The sequence below is a fragment of the Vicia villosa genome, linkage group LG3 (assembly GCF_029867415.1).
Source record: "Vicia villosa cultivar HV-30 ecotype Madison, WI linkage group LG3, Vvil1.0, whole genome shotgun sequence".
Taxonomy (NCBI): Eukaryota; Viridiplantae; Streptophyta; class Magnoliopsida; order Fabales; family Fabaceae; genus Vicia; species Vicia villosa.
This window is the reverse complement of record NC_081182.1, coordinates 212,306,637-212,321,142: the sequence shown is the minus strand read 5'-3', so window position 1 is coordinate 212,321,142 and position 14,506 is coordinate 212,306,637. Positions and strand designations below refer to the sequence as shown.

The 14,506-nt window shown below is 39.1% G+C and overlaps 1 long non-coding RNA gene across 3 annotated transcripts; it reads right to left on the bottom strand.

The window, feature by feature from the left end:
* Positions 1-8,908: 8,908 nt before the first annotated feature.
* Positions 8,909-11,010, bottom strand: LOC131657299 (uncharacterized). Of its 3 annotated transcripts, none has more exons than XR_009300609.1 (4): positions 10,080-11,010; positions 9,721-9,745; positions 9,476-9,561; positions 8,909-9,285 (listed from the first exon to the last, which is right to left on the bottom strand). It is a non-coding gene; the product is annotated as an uncharacterized LOC131657299 (long non-coding RNA). The 3 variants fall into 3 exon arrangements; XR_009300607.1 differs by having other exon boundaries at positions 9,476-9,745; positions 10,080-10,520; positions 10,611-11,010; XR_009300608.1 differs by having other exon boundaries at positions 9,476-9,745.
* Between the last annotated feature and the right edge of the window lie 3,496 nt (positions 11,011-14,506).

The following is a 14,506-nucleotide window of genomic DNA, read 5'->3' as shown; positions in this document are numbered from 1 at the left end:
GCCTTTCTTATTTTTTAATTTTAATTTTTTTTTATCAAGATTAAAACTCTGAAATGATTATCCATGATACCTTGGGCCTGCAACAAATTCGTACTCACACCCCCTCTGAGCCCATCACCATTATTGAATAAAAATCTGTGACAAAAAACTCTGCTGGGCCAGCAACACCCTGGGCCCAGCGCCTATGCCATATACACCACTGTATTCAGTTTGCACCCCCCTGACTGATAGCTTTGATTTTAGTATTAATTTTGTTTTCTTTTGACTTTTGACTCCTTAATCAATTTTAGGCCAAATAATAAAAATGCGTTTTCTTTTATTTCTTGTTTGATATTTGCATTTTCCATGAAATAAAAAATGATAAAAATTAGTTTCTAACCAATTAGAACTTTTAGAATTTTATAGATTTTATTTTAGAATTTAATTGACTTGTTTGCCATTTTTCTCTAATTTTTTATTGGTGCACATTGAATATAAATACTTAGTTTTTATTAGTTTTGATTAAAAAAAAAATAGTCTTAAACATGGATAAAAATAGTATTGCTTGTGAATATTGTCATGGTTAGTTTAGATTTTAATTCCTTCTTTTTGTGAATATTTTCATATCTTGAGAAATGCCAAAAGTTGTTAAAGTTGACTTTAGTCAACTTAAATAACTTTCTTCTTAGTATCCCCCTTAGATGCTAGTTTAGATCTTAAATAGGATTAGAACGACCATTAGATTAGAAAATAGGTTAGTTCCCTTTCTCATTTCTTTTCTTTCTCAATCTTAAAAAACTTAATAAATACCGATGAGGATCATACCGCTACTATTTTTTAGTAGGAAAGAAATGATTGGGGCGTAGGCCCCGATGTATGTTCTTTCCTACTTAGCGGAAGAGAAATGATTGAGGTGTAGGCCTCGGTGTATTTCTTAACCGCTATTTAGAGAAACGATTGTGGTGTAGACCTCGATGTGAATTCTCTAAATATTCAAAAGACTCTTTTTCTCGGTATGATCTAAATCACAAATAAATCCCCTTAAAAAATACCCAACCAAAAACATTTAAAATGCTTAATAAAAGGCTCAGACTTAAAACAAAGTAAAGAAGCAATGCGAAGCCTTGTAGTGGGTTTTGTCATTGTGGAATTACAATAAAAGACACAAACCAAAGTTCATTTTCTTTTGCCTTGTTAGGCGCCTAAGAACAAGTTAAGTCCTTTCCAAAATTAGGCGTATAAGTCTCCAAAGGTCGAGCATCGTGGATTGTGACCTTAACCGCTGTTCAACTAAAAAACACCAAAACATAGAAAATATGGAGCCGAACTACGGTCGCTCTGATTCCTTGTAAGGGATACGTAGGCATTGGGTCGCGGGGCCTAAGCGAGCACACTTGTAAATAATTCCTTCTTTTCCCCGTATTTCTTTTGCATTCATTCGCATTTAGGTTTAGACATAGATACACCCTTTAGATAGAAACAAACATAGGTGGATACCATCGAGTACGATGGGCGTGAGGGGTGCTAACACCTTCCCCTTGCGTAACCGACTCCCGTGCCCTGTTCTCTGGTCGAAAGACCTTGTTCTTATTCTGAGTTAGGTTTTCTGATATTCCTTTCCCGCGATGGGATAAATATATTAGTGGCGACTCTGATTCCATTTTTCGCGGTAGCGACAGCTGGCGACTCTGCTGGGGATGTGATAGACCTGTGCTGGTCCATTCTTAGCGAGTCGATCCTAGCCTTTGTTTGTTTCTTTTATTGGGTGTTATTTTGTTTGTTTATATGTTTACATCCTGTATATATGTCTGTATATCATGTCTATTTTCCTGCTTGCATATCATGTTTACTTTCCGCATGCATCTGGACTATATTATGGGTCCCCGTGGGGACCACATATTTTTCTGCTTTGTTTTGCAGGTTGGGTGGGGTGTTATATGAGGTAAAAGGCCCAATACCCAGGCCAGAGTTGACACATAGGATACCTAGGATAGAGTGGATAGTCATGACGCCGATGAGATGTCAGGTCTTGTCTAGTGCGATCATGAGACCCACGCCCAGTCGAGGTCCAAATGGGGTATCATTGTTGGCATGTAGATGCAACAATGGTGGTACCTCAGGAGGACTGATAACGCTGGTTGCCATTTTGACCTACCCTGGCCTAGATTCACCCGTGAGTGGGGAGGGATATACATGACAGGTACCGTTGGTGACTATTCAGTTCTGTTGGTGACTATTGGTTCTCCTGGTATTCAAAAAGGTGTCGGACCTTTAATCTCGTGACATCTGACCTACATCAGTTATTCAAAGGATTGTACAGTGGTTACTAAGATTATATGGACCTTGATCCCATGCTTGTGCATTGCATAACATCATTACTTTATCCACTTCATTTGTGGGGGATTCTAAAGTCTATTTCTAAAAAAAAGAGGAAACAAAAAAGAAATAGAAAAATAGCAAAGATGGAAAAGTAAAAAAGGAAAAGATACTATATGCAAAAAAAAAAAGGAGAATAAAAGAGAAATAAAAGTTGATGAAATGACTTTAGGATCCCTTAGAAATGAAACATGCATTCACACTATCATGCATTTCATGGTTCTATCAGAAGCTTATGGGGGCCCTTTTTATTCAGATTTTGACTTCAACAACAAATTGACTTCTCACCGCTACGTGCTCGAAGATTAATGATGGAACAACTTCGTGAGGACTTAACTCAGATGAGGACAGAAATGGGGATTAACCTGAATCATTGTATGGAGGCTATTCAAGCCCTTGCTTTTAGACACGAAGAATTGAGACAGGTTCTTCCGAGACCGAATGTAGATGTTAATCTCAATACAGAAGAAGGTCCTGTGAATCAGAATGTCAGAAATACTGTTGAGGTTCCAATTCCTACTAAGGAGACTTCGCATCATGAGAATGATTCAGAATTTGAAGCCTTTAGGTTCCCGATTGACGAGTTTGAAAAAAGGTTCCAATTCCTGGATGAAAGGTTGAAGGCCATGGAAGGTCGTGACTCCATTGATTTAGATGCTGCTGGTTTGTGCCTAGTTCCTGGTATCAAGATCCCTGCTAAGTTCAAAGTCCCCAACTTCGAGAAGTACAAGGGTACCACGTGTCCGATAGCTCATGTCAAGGCATTTTGCAACAAAATGACTCCTTATGCTGAGAATGACAAGCTGTTAATGCATTTCTTTCAGGATAGCCTCAGTGGCACATCTCTTGAGTGGTATAATCAACTCGAAAAAACCAATGTCCGAACTTGGAAAGAACTAGCAGAAGCCTTTGTCAAGCGTTACAAGCACAATAGCAACATGGCTCCGACCAGAATGCAACTTCAAGCTTTGACTCAGAAAACTGACGAATCATTCAGAGAATATGCCCGAAGATGGAGAGAATTAGCTGCTAGAGTTCAACCTCCACTCTTAGAGAAAGAGCTCATGGATATGTTCAAGGATGTGATGGAAAGTCCGTACTACCAATGCTTGGCTGCATGTAAAGCTTCTGATTTTGCAGAATTGGTACTCGTTGGAGAACGAATGGAGCATGGTATTAGGAATGGTAATGTCCAAGTTTTTGGTACTCCTTCTGAATTCCCTAAGCAAATGGATGAAGAGACCAATGCAGTTTCTGATTATGAAGAGGAATCTCCTGATTATTCTCCTGATCATATCTCTTGTCATGAAGCAGTGGCAGTAACTCTTGTTCAGGATGACCCACAAATTTGTGTTGCAACTCTCAATCAGCCTCCCACTCGGTTTGTTCAACAGAAGCTTATCCCAAAGGATCAATCAGGTCAGTATGTGCCACAAAGGCGGAATTATCAACACAATCGTCACCCACAAGGTAGACAGAGGCATAGAAAGCCAAAAAGAGTGTATGATCCCATTCCTATGACTCATGATAAGCTGCTTTCTCACTTGATCAATCTTTCCTTGGTAGAACCAAAGCAACCCAAGCAACCAAAGCCTGTTCATTTCCCGTATCATGTGGGATTTGACCCTAATGTTAGTTGTGGCTACCATGCTGGGGCACCTGGCCATTCGATTGAAGATTGCCAACCATTCAAAGATAAGGTTCAAGACCTGATTGATTCCAAAGCTATCACTTTCATACCCGAGGGCCAAGATTGAAGTTCTCTGTTGACTCAATGGGTCTTCTAAAGCAATAAGGCCATACGGAGTCAAGTCTCCTCAACTATGGCAATCATCATTTCATTTCCGTATTCTCATTTCAGTACTTCCTATTTTGTGAACGGCTATTTCCTTGTTTGAACCGGTTAGTATGATAATAATAAAAGCACCCCAAATTCTCGAGCAACTTTGTCAGAATCTTTTCAAAAAAAGGGAAATCAAGAATGTTTTGTAGAAGCATCTCTCATTCTCAAGGCTCTTATGCTCAGTTGTATCCGTGGAGATTGGTGTTTCGGTTGGTGTTTGAGCTCTCTTTGCAACAAGTAGTCTCTCTAAATTTGGTGACCACGCAAGGTTCCTCCATGTTTGATGGCAAATACTTCTTCGACGAATATGCTTGGGGCTCCCGCACGAGGGATAAGCAAGACGTACTCTTATCTTGAGCATTGCCTCACTCGCATTGCTCAAATCCCTAAAGCAAAAAAAAAAAAAAAAAAAAAAAGAGTAAAAAGAAAATAATAATTACAACTCTTGGGTGACTTCGTTGAAGTTTCCTTTTGAAGTAATCTGGAGTTTTTGGAAGGAACTGCAGAAAGTATTCGAAAGCAATAAGTCCATACGGAGTCAAGTCTCCTCAACAAGAGCATTCATTTAGCTCCACTGCATTTTCATTTGTAATATTTCTTTGTTTGTTTAAGCATTTCTAGCATGTAAAAATTTGTTAATTTCTGAATGAAAACCATAATACATTGTTTATGTTTGTCTTGAAGTAATCCGTTCGTTTTCACTCAATAAAAAAGGTTTGTGGCATTACGATACCAATATCTTGCTTAGGCAACGAGCGGAGGGAGAATGATGAAAAAAAAATGTAAAATCCCTAACTGTGTGTTTTTGAATAAAACCCTACTGATGATGTACAGGCATCGTTTCAAATCCCCAAACACCGGAGATATAAGGGAGATAGACCCTCGTCAACCCCTTTGAGCCTGGAAGTAGGAGTTTCTTTTCTGATCAGAAAAAACCTTCATTTTTAACCATGGGGCAGGGTAGTGCTCATTTAACTTGATCGAGTGTTCAAAACTCACCAAATGATATACATTCAAGGATACAACAATGGTTATCCTTCAAAAGGTTGAGGAAAATCAAAAATCGTGATGGTTATCCTTCATCTATCAAGATGACAAAAGATGACGATACCACAATGGTAATCCTTCATCCACAATGGAATGAGGCAGTCGCGATCACTTCCAATGAATCAAAGACAATGTGAGGTCACACGACTTGTTCAAAAAAGAAGAAGAAAAAAAAAGAAGAAAAAATGATGAAAGAATATAGCGATAAAAAGAAAAGTGATGGTGAAAATAAAGAAAGAACAAGGTCGTGTGACAATGAATCAAAAGAATAAAAGGTGAGCGATTGCCATGTCCGAAAAATTCATTGATTCCTCGACCATTCCAAAAATTCCTGGTGAGGGACGAGCACTCATGTTGAGTTAACTGAACTTAGGAGTGGAGAACATCACGAAGGGGGTGGGCACTAAATAATTTTGAGCCTAAAAATCCTTTGTTTCAAAAAACCATGAACCCGGCCAAGTTACAACCCTTAAAAGTCCTAATTGAAGTAGGGTTTATTTCGAAGACGCACTCCCATGAGATAGTGTTTACTGACTCCCAATGAAGCGTAACATATCTATGTTGGTATTGTATGCCCGCTTTACATTTCATTCACAAGAGGTTGTAACCTCATTGCATAAAAAGTTTTAAACTTCAAGACTAGCATAGGCTTTGTATTAGAATTGTCATTCTTAGAATTAACATTCTTTTGCATACAAAACATTTGCTTAAACATCAAGGAAGTTTCCATGATGAGAATCCATAAAGAGTTTGATCATGTCAAAGTAAGAGAGACTTGAGAATTCCGTAAAGTAAAAAGCTATCACTTCAGAGATCAAAGCAAGTTGTTTGAATACTCCGTTGAGCAGGAGCAGTGGATACTCTATTTGTTTGATTACCCTAAAAAGTTTTGAATACTCTTGTGAGTATGGTAAAGTTACTTCCATGATTTGTGGGATCCTAAGGGAAGTAAACATGAGGAGTCTGATAAGATGTACATAATCAGGGGCAGTCACGACAAGGAATCTCTCTCGTGAGTTCAGCCTATCTGGGGCAATTAATTTGAGGTTTAACCTCTCAAATTCAACCAATCAGGGGCAATCAAGTCGAAGTGTGATCTCTCCAATCCACTTAATCTGGGGCAATCCAATCGAGGAATCTCTCTCAAATCCGGTCAACCTGGGGCACAATCTTTTGGGAATCATCATTCACTTGTAATGTGACCATCACATAATGATGAAGTATCATAATGATTCCCCAGCAAGTTACTCTCCCCCAAGCATAGGAGTTTATTTCTCCTGAGACTTTATTCCTCCCCAGGCATAGGAGTTTATTTCTCTTGAGATGTTGATCCATTCTTCAAGCGTAGGAGTTTATTTCTCCTAGGAGTTGTTTTCCTTCTCTCAACCAAGAGTTCCTCATCAAGAGTTCTCGTCAAGATGAAAATTCTCCGAGCTATGGCACATGGTGAGAAGTCAAAAAGTATTCTTCAAGTCAACAATCAGAAGTGTATCTTGCAAGTCAAAGTCCAATGTTTATTGGCACCCCCACAGAATCCTTAACACTAAGGGGATTCTCCCTGGTGTTTACCTCTCCCGAGGTCAAAGATGAAATTCAATGGAATACTCCCCGAAGGGACCCCAATGATTTTGCTTCTCTATCACACTATTGCCTTTATTTGGCGCCTTGCATATAGTAATCATTGCATTCACATTGCATCTATAAAAATGCGTAGCATTTCCATGAAAATGGAGCATTACGCTAAAGAAAAATTCAAACATGCATCAATGCATAAGCCAGTTCGTGTACGCTCCAAGGGCACAATATGATATATCCCCAGAAGAAGTCTCATTTTCTCTCTCCAGTGTGGATTGAATACAAAGTCTTTCTTCATCAAGATCATTGTTTCATTGGTTATTTCCCATTTGCAGAGATCAATCATTTGGATAAACCATACTTTGTGTGTGGCAATTTAAGTGATTGTCACTTTTGTAGAATTACACCCGCCTTTGGCCTGAGGGATCCATGTAATTCTTATGCTTCGCAAGCGTCAATGTTTCCTTGCAAATACGGTGTTTGATAACATCTCCAATAAGAGTCTGGTCATTACTAGTCTTCTTGCAGTCAAGTCCAATGATTATTGGCATCCCTTTCAAGTCCCGTGGTTATGGGCATCCTTCGGTCAGGTCTAATATTGTTTAGTCCTCCCCGTTCAAGTCCGGTGGTTATCGGCATACCCCTTCAGATCTAATGAGATTCCAACCATCGAGTTGTGAGTCCCTTGTTTTCCGACCTAGAGTCGTGAGTTTCCGACTTTTTGTCGTGAAGATTCCAACCATCGAGTTGTGAGTCCTTTGTTTTCCGACCTCGAGTCGTGAGTTTCCGACCTTTTGTCGTGAAGATTCCAACCATCGAGTTGCGAGTCCTTTGTTTTCCGACCTCGAGTCGTGAGTTTCTGACTTTTCGTCATGGAGATTCCAACCGTCGAGTTGTGAGTCCTTTGTTTTCCGACCTCGAGTCGTGAGTTCCCGACCTTCGAGTCATCAGTTTCCCAACCCTTGTGTTGTGAGTCCTTTGTTTTCCGACCTCGAGTCGTGAGTTTCCGACCTTTTGTCGTGAAGATTCCAACTGTTGAGTTGTGAGTCCTTTGTTGTCCAACCGTCGAGTTGTGAGTCCTTTTTTTTTTTCTTTCAACCGTTGATTTGAGAGTTCTGAGATTCCAACCGTTGAGTTGTGAGTTTTAGGTTTCCGACCTCGAGTCGTGAGTCTTTCAATCTTTGAGTTGTGGGTTCTAAGTTTTCGACTTTTAGTCGTGAGTGTCCTAACCTTCGAGTTGTGGACGTTTGTCGTATACTCCCCAAAAAAATGTTCTGGCAAACTAATCTTTTGCACTTGTCCATTGCAAATAGGCATTACAAGGCTTCTTCTTCCCTTCGAGGAAATCCTACGGGAATATCATATTGTTACTTGCTGAAGCTTATTAAGTGGAGGCAGCAAAAAAAAAAAAGTGTCATCCATCTGTTACCCTGAGCGCAAATTTTCTGGTACTTTGGTATTTAATCTTCTTCTACCTCGAATGTTCGAAAGGCTAACGCCAATCTCACCTTCAGGTTTAAGACGATTAAATAGGGGCAGCTGTTGCACCCCAAAATTTGCCCACATAATTTATTTCTAACTGGCCTAGGTCTTGCATTCATCTACATCATTCCACTATGTGGTCACCTAACACTTTGCATTCATTCTTCAAATAAACATCTAAAGCATGGGATCTAGAGTTTCACAATGTTCTGGGTTTCTATAGTGCATTGATCAACAAAGATTTTCACTTATCATGGGTCAAGGTGCTCTGTATGCTAGGGATTGTCAGATAAATCTTAAAAGTTGGGCCTTATGATCATCAGAGGTTTTTGTTAAGAAATTGGGTTTATTCATCATTTGAGTGGTGTTATTCATTGGGTTTCATGGATTAACTATCGCTCATTATATGAGCTTGATTCATTTAGTCACTCGGATATCCATTCATTCATTGTGGATTTTTATGCTAGAATTTGATATGAAACATGGTGGAATTTATGGATCATTTCGAGATGAAGGATGCTTGTTACTATTAGTCAAAATCAACCATAGAAAGTACATAAAAGTTGGAAAATAATTGAAAACTCGAATGGTGGATCAAACATAAGATGGAGGGAAACGAAGTGTTATTTCATTCTACTCCCAAAAAGCCCTACACTCCATGGCCAAATCCAGTTACATGTTATCATCCTATTACATCATCAATACCACCAAACACCATGGAGATTACCGTTCAATTCACCATCCAACCAATGTTCCAAAACAGAACTGAAAAATTCACATACACTTCATTATGTTTCCTAAACAAAGCCATATAAAAATCATACAAAAATATCTATACAAAGTCATCAGTTTCCTAAAATCCTAAGAGCCTCATCAAAATAGCCTTCATGCCATAATCCATCTTCACCATGCTGTCAAAAAACAGATTTGCAACAATGCCCCAAGTCTTGTATCATTCCCCATGTTCACTGCCATGAACCAACCTGCATAAACCAGTTTCAACACAGTTCAGTACCCACACTAAGTTCACTAACACAAAACTAGTCATTTGAACAGAATACTGAGCTATGATACAACAAAAATGGTTTTGACAGTTTACTAACAAACCTTTCCAATGAATTGCCATGGTGAATCAATTTGCCACCCAAAATCTAAAGCAAATCAGTAGTTTACCTTCTGTGCATCAAATGAGTGTATAAAGCTGCTCAAGTCCGCACGATCAGTTCGGTTTCGACAGGTCAGAAATAAGCTACTCCTCCCTGCAGCATTCAAACAATCCATCATACACAACAGTTAAGAATCAGCCCTTAAAACAAGCCTGCACCGCAAGAGACAGTCATTCAGCATTCATTCCATTCAACATCCTGCATCTTAAACCGGTACAAAAGAGATAAACCAGTTTAAAACAGTCCCTGTACCTTACATAACATATCTCAAACAGCCCTGCAAAAAAAAAAAGGAAAATCCGAACAAATCAAAACCAAAGTCTAAACTACAAGCTATTGAAGTTCACACAAAGCCTTGCACTCCAACTAACTTCCAAACAGAGGATAACACTTTCCAACAAATAACTAACCTGCAACTGAATTTTTCTAGCAGTCACAAACAAACCCCAAACTCAAACTAACAGTTAACTAACCTCACTTCTAACAACCTAGTATTTTCCCTAACAGATTCTAACTAACCCATTGCCAGCTCATCAAAAGTTTCTAACAAACTAACAAACTCTAACTGCATCTCTAACAGAAAATATCAGAAGAAAGAGCCAAAACTTTACCTATATATATCCTGCTTCCTTTCATCTTCAAAGACCTCTCCATTTTTCACTCCACAAATCAATCTTCACACTTCATCCACCATTCTCCTCCAATCTTCATCATTTTCTCCATTCTCTCATTCTTCATTCATCATCATTCAACATCTCTCCATCTTCACCATTATTGATCTCTCGACTCATTCTCCATTCATTCATCACCATCCTCACTTCACATTCAGAATCATCTCCCTTCATCACCTCCAACTCTTTCATTCTTCAATTCACTGCAAAATCATCACCTTCTGAGTAGTACCACACAATTCTTCATCGATTCATCTTTAGATTCACCCCTCCAATCTTCAAATTCTTCAACGAGCTTCAAGAGTGCCTCACACCGTTCTTCATCTTCATCACTGTAACTTCATGATTCTTCATCGCACATCTTCATCATCTCCGTAGATTCTGCAGAAAAGAGAAAGTGAAAAAAGAAGAGGAAATTCGAATATAAAAGAAGAAAAAACGAAGAAGAAGGGAACGATTGAATGCGGTTACCGATCGATGTGAAAACGAAACGAATCTGAGAGAGACTCCGATCGAAGAACGAAACTCGAATCGGAGAGATGAGATAAGAGACGAAGTCGGAGAGGCGGAAGAGAGGCAGTTGTGTTGGTTGGTTCACGGAAGCGTTGCCGGAGAGGGATGAGACTCTGCCGCCGTCGCGAATCCACGAAGAAGATGAAAGTGAGCAAGGCGAGGGAACTGATGATGAGAGTTGATGCTATTGATTCGTAGCGCCGTTCACGGTGGCGATCAGAATTTGACCGGAGAAGAGAGCATTGCCGCCGCCGTTTCACGTCTGTGATTTCGCGAGGGAGAGGGAGAGTTTCGCCGAAGAAGTTCAATCGTCACGAAAGTAAATCCCTAATCCCCCTTTTGCCTTTCTTATTTTTTAATTTTAATTTTTTTTTATCAAGATTAAAACTCTGAAATGATTATCCATGATACCTTGGGCCTGCAACAAATTCGTACTCACACCCCCTCTGAGCCCATCACCATTATTGAATAAAAATCTGTGACAAAAAACTCTGCTGGGCCAGCAACACCCTGGGCCCAGCGCCTATGCCATATACACCACTGTATTCAGTTTGCACCCCCCTGACTGATAGCTTTGATTTTAGTATTAATTTTGTTTTCTTTTGACTTTTGACTCCTTAATCAATTTTAGGCCAAATAATAAAAATGCGTTTTCTTTTATTTCTTGTTTGATATTTGCATTTTCCATGAAATAAAAAATGATAAAAATTAGTTTCTAACCAATTAGAACTTTTAGAATTTTATAGATTTTATTTTAGAATTTAATTGACTTGTTTGCCATTTTTCTCTAATTTTTTATTGGTGCACATTGAATATAAATACTTAGTTTTTATTAGTTTTGATTAAAAAAAAAATAGTCTTAAACATGGATAAAAATAGTATTGCTTGTGAATATTGTCATGGTTAGTTTAGATTTTAATTCCTTCTTTTTGTGAATATTTTCATATCTTGAGAAATGCCAAAAGTTGTTAAAGTTGACTTTAGTCAACTTAAATAACTTTCTTCTTAGTATCCCCCTTAGATGCTAGTTTAGATCTTAAATAGGATTAGAACGACCATTAGATTAGAAAATAGGTTAGTTCCCTTTCTCATTTCTTTTCTTTCTCAATCTTAAAAAACTTAATAAATACCGATGAGGATCATACCGCTACTATTTTTTAGTAGGAAAGAAATGATTGGGGCGTAGGCCCCGATGTATGTTCTTTCCTACTTAGCGGAAGAGAAATGATTGAGGTGTAGGCCTCGGTGTATTTCTTAACCGCTATTTAGAGAAACGATTGTGGTGTAGACCTCGATGTGAATTCTCTAAATATTCAAAAGACTCTTTTTCTCGGTATGATCTAAATCACAAATAAATCCCCTTAAAAAATACCCAACCAAAAACATTTAAAATGCTTAATAAAAGGCTCAGACTTAAAACAAAGTAAAGAAGCAATGCGAAGCCTTGTAGTGGGTTTTGTCATTGTGGAATTACAATAAAAGACACAAACCAAAGTTCATTTTCTTTTGCCTTGTTAGGCGCCTAAGAACAAGTTAAGTCCTTTCCAAAATTAGGCGTATAAGTCTCCAAAGGTCGAGCATCGTGGATTGTGACCTTAACCGCTGTTCAACTAAAAAACACCAAAACATAGAAAATATGGAGCCGAACTACGGTCGCTCTGATTCCTTGTAAGGGATACGTAGGCATTGGGTCGCGGGGCCTAAGCGAGCACACTTGTAAATAATTCCTTCTTTTCCCCGTATTTCTTTTGCATTCATTCGCATTTAGGTTTAGACATAGATACACCCTTTAGATAGAAACAAACATAGGTGGATACCATCGAGTACGATGGGCGTGAGGGGTGCTAACACCTTCCCCTTGCGTAACCGACTCCCGTGCCCTGTTCTCTGGTCGAAAGACCTTGTTCTTATTCTGAGTTAGGTTTTCTGATATTCCTTTCCCGCGATGGGATAAATATATTAGTGGCGACTCTGATTCCATTTTTCGCGGTAGCGACACTCACGCCAAGCTAAAACTTTGTAGTTAAAGGTTTCGTTAATAGAAGCATGGATCAAGAGTTATACGCCCGAGAAGTCGAGGTTTCATCAGGAAATGTTGCTGAGTGCGTAATGAAATGCCGGTTGTTCATGACATAGCCGGATAGCTGACTTTGAGCTCGTTTTTGGTATAGGTACAGACATTATTTCAGGTCGAAGCTAACTACAAAAATGTCCACCTCATGGCAATCTACAATTGTATAGTTGGAAGTTTCCTCATTTGAACTTTGTATCAAAAGATATGTGGAGGGAAACTATGTGATTCAATACTGATAAAGTTTCATGACTTAGAGAAAATCTTGAAAAATTTGAGTCATGATGGATGCAAGACTTTAAGGCCAATTGGCAGATTGACTTATGGTCCCATTTGAGAGATCACCAACTGAAGACTTGTCCTATCATATCTCTTCTTTCAATTGATGCCAAAAGTGTGACATTTAGATGTTGGGTCAATAAGTTACCAGATCTCAAAGTTGGGCAGTTGAAACTAATGATGAGCCACGGCTGGGCAGAAATTTCCGTGCGGGCAAAGCAGTTGAGCTAGGTCATATTGCTACATTTTTGAATGAGTTTCAATCAATAACTTTTATTCTGTTCAGTATGAAACTTGTCTACTACAAGTGAACCTTGCCAGGAATCCAAAAACAACCATTTGAGGCACATGTTAGCAAGTTAGAAGATCAAGAAATCTACAAGTTAAAGTTGATGGAATAACATGACTGGCCTGGATACTCTTCAACGCACATCAGCTTATTCGAACCGTTCCGAGATTTTTCCAACATGGAACCAATTCTACCCTGTGTGACCTTTGACATGAGTCCAAGGAGGGAGCGTTTGAGTGTGTGGATAACCAGCTAGAGAGTTTCAAAGATTGCTACTTGAAGTAGCTAGCAGCAGAAGTTTGGTCCGACGATACGGCAACGTCGACTTAGTGGCATTCGAATCCCTTCGAGGCTGAATTTCATGCACAAACAATCACCATTCTAGGCTCCCTCTGACATCGATATTGTTCAACTATATGTCCTCTTTGTGGCAGCGCCAAGTTCAAGCCATTTAACAATTTGTAGAGAGAGTTATAAGCGTGGAAAGAGGGCATCAGGACCAGTTTGTTTTGATACAAAGCATTTGCATTAAGGCTGCAGCAGTAAGGTGTATGTCATAGACTTTGCTCTATATGGCCATACAATAGTATTACTCATGCATGTGTACAAAAATGTTTACCACAAATAACATGCAGAGTATCTTTTCAAATTATGAAGAAGGCTATACTACACTACAACAATCCCTACCACAACGCCATACGCACTCGGCTCCCATATATAAACTAAAATCCTTCAAAAAGCTCAGGGGGCTCTCACTTTTCTTCTTTTAGTTTCACACACTCACGCTTCTCTCTCGTCACTCTTCTCTCTTCTCCCAATAAACTCCACCACCACAACAAACTTTTTCAACCACCATCACCACCACCATAACCGTTTCCATAACTAACTCTAAACAACCATAACAAACTTCATCACCTTCAGCCACCACCGTAACATCATCCATCAACAACCTCCTTCCCTATCGTTCTCCACCAACCTCCACCATCATCTTCCTCGAAATTCAATCTCCACCAACCTCCACCATCATCTTCCTCGAAATTCAATCTCCATCACCAAGCTCAATCATCATCTTTGCTCCGGATTTTCTGTTTGCATTTTTCCACGCAGCATCAAGGGAGGATCGTAATAGCTGTGGAATTTTCTTTACAGCTTGATTCAAGATCCGTCAACAGATTGTACATGATTTCAATTCTTGCAAGTTTGATTTCGTTTGCT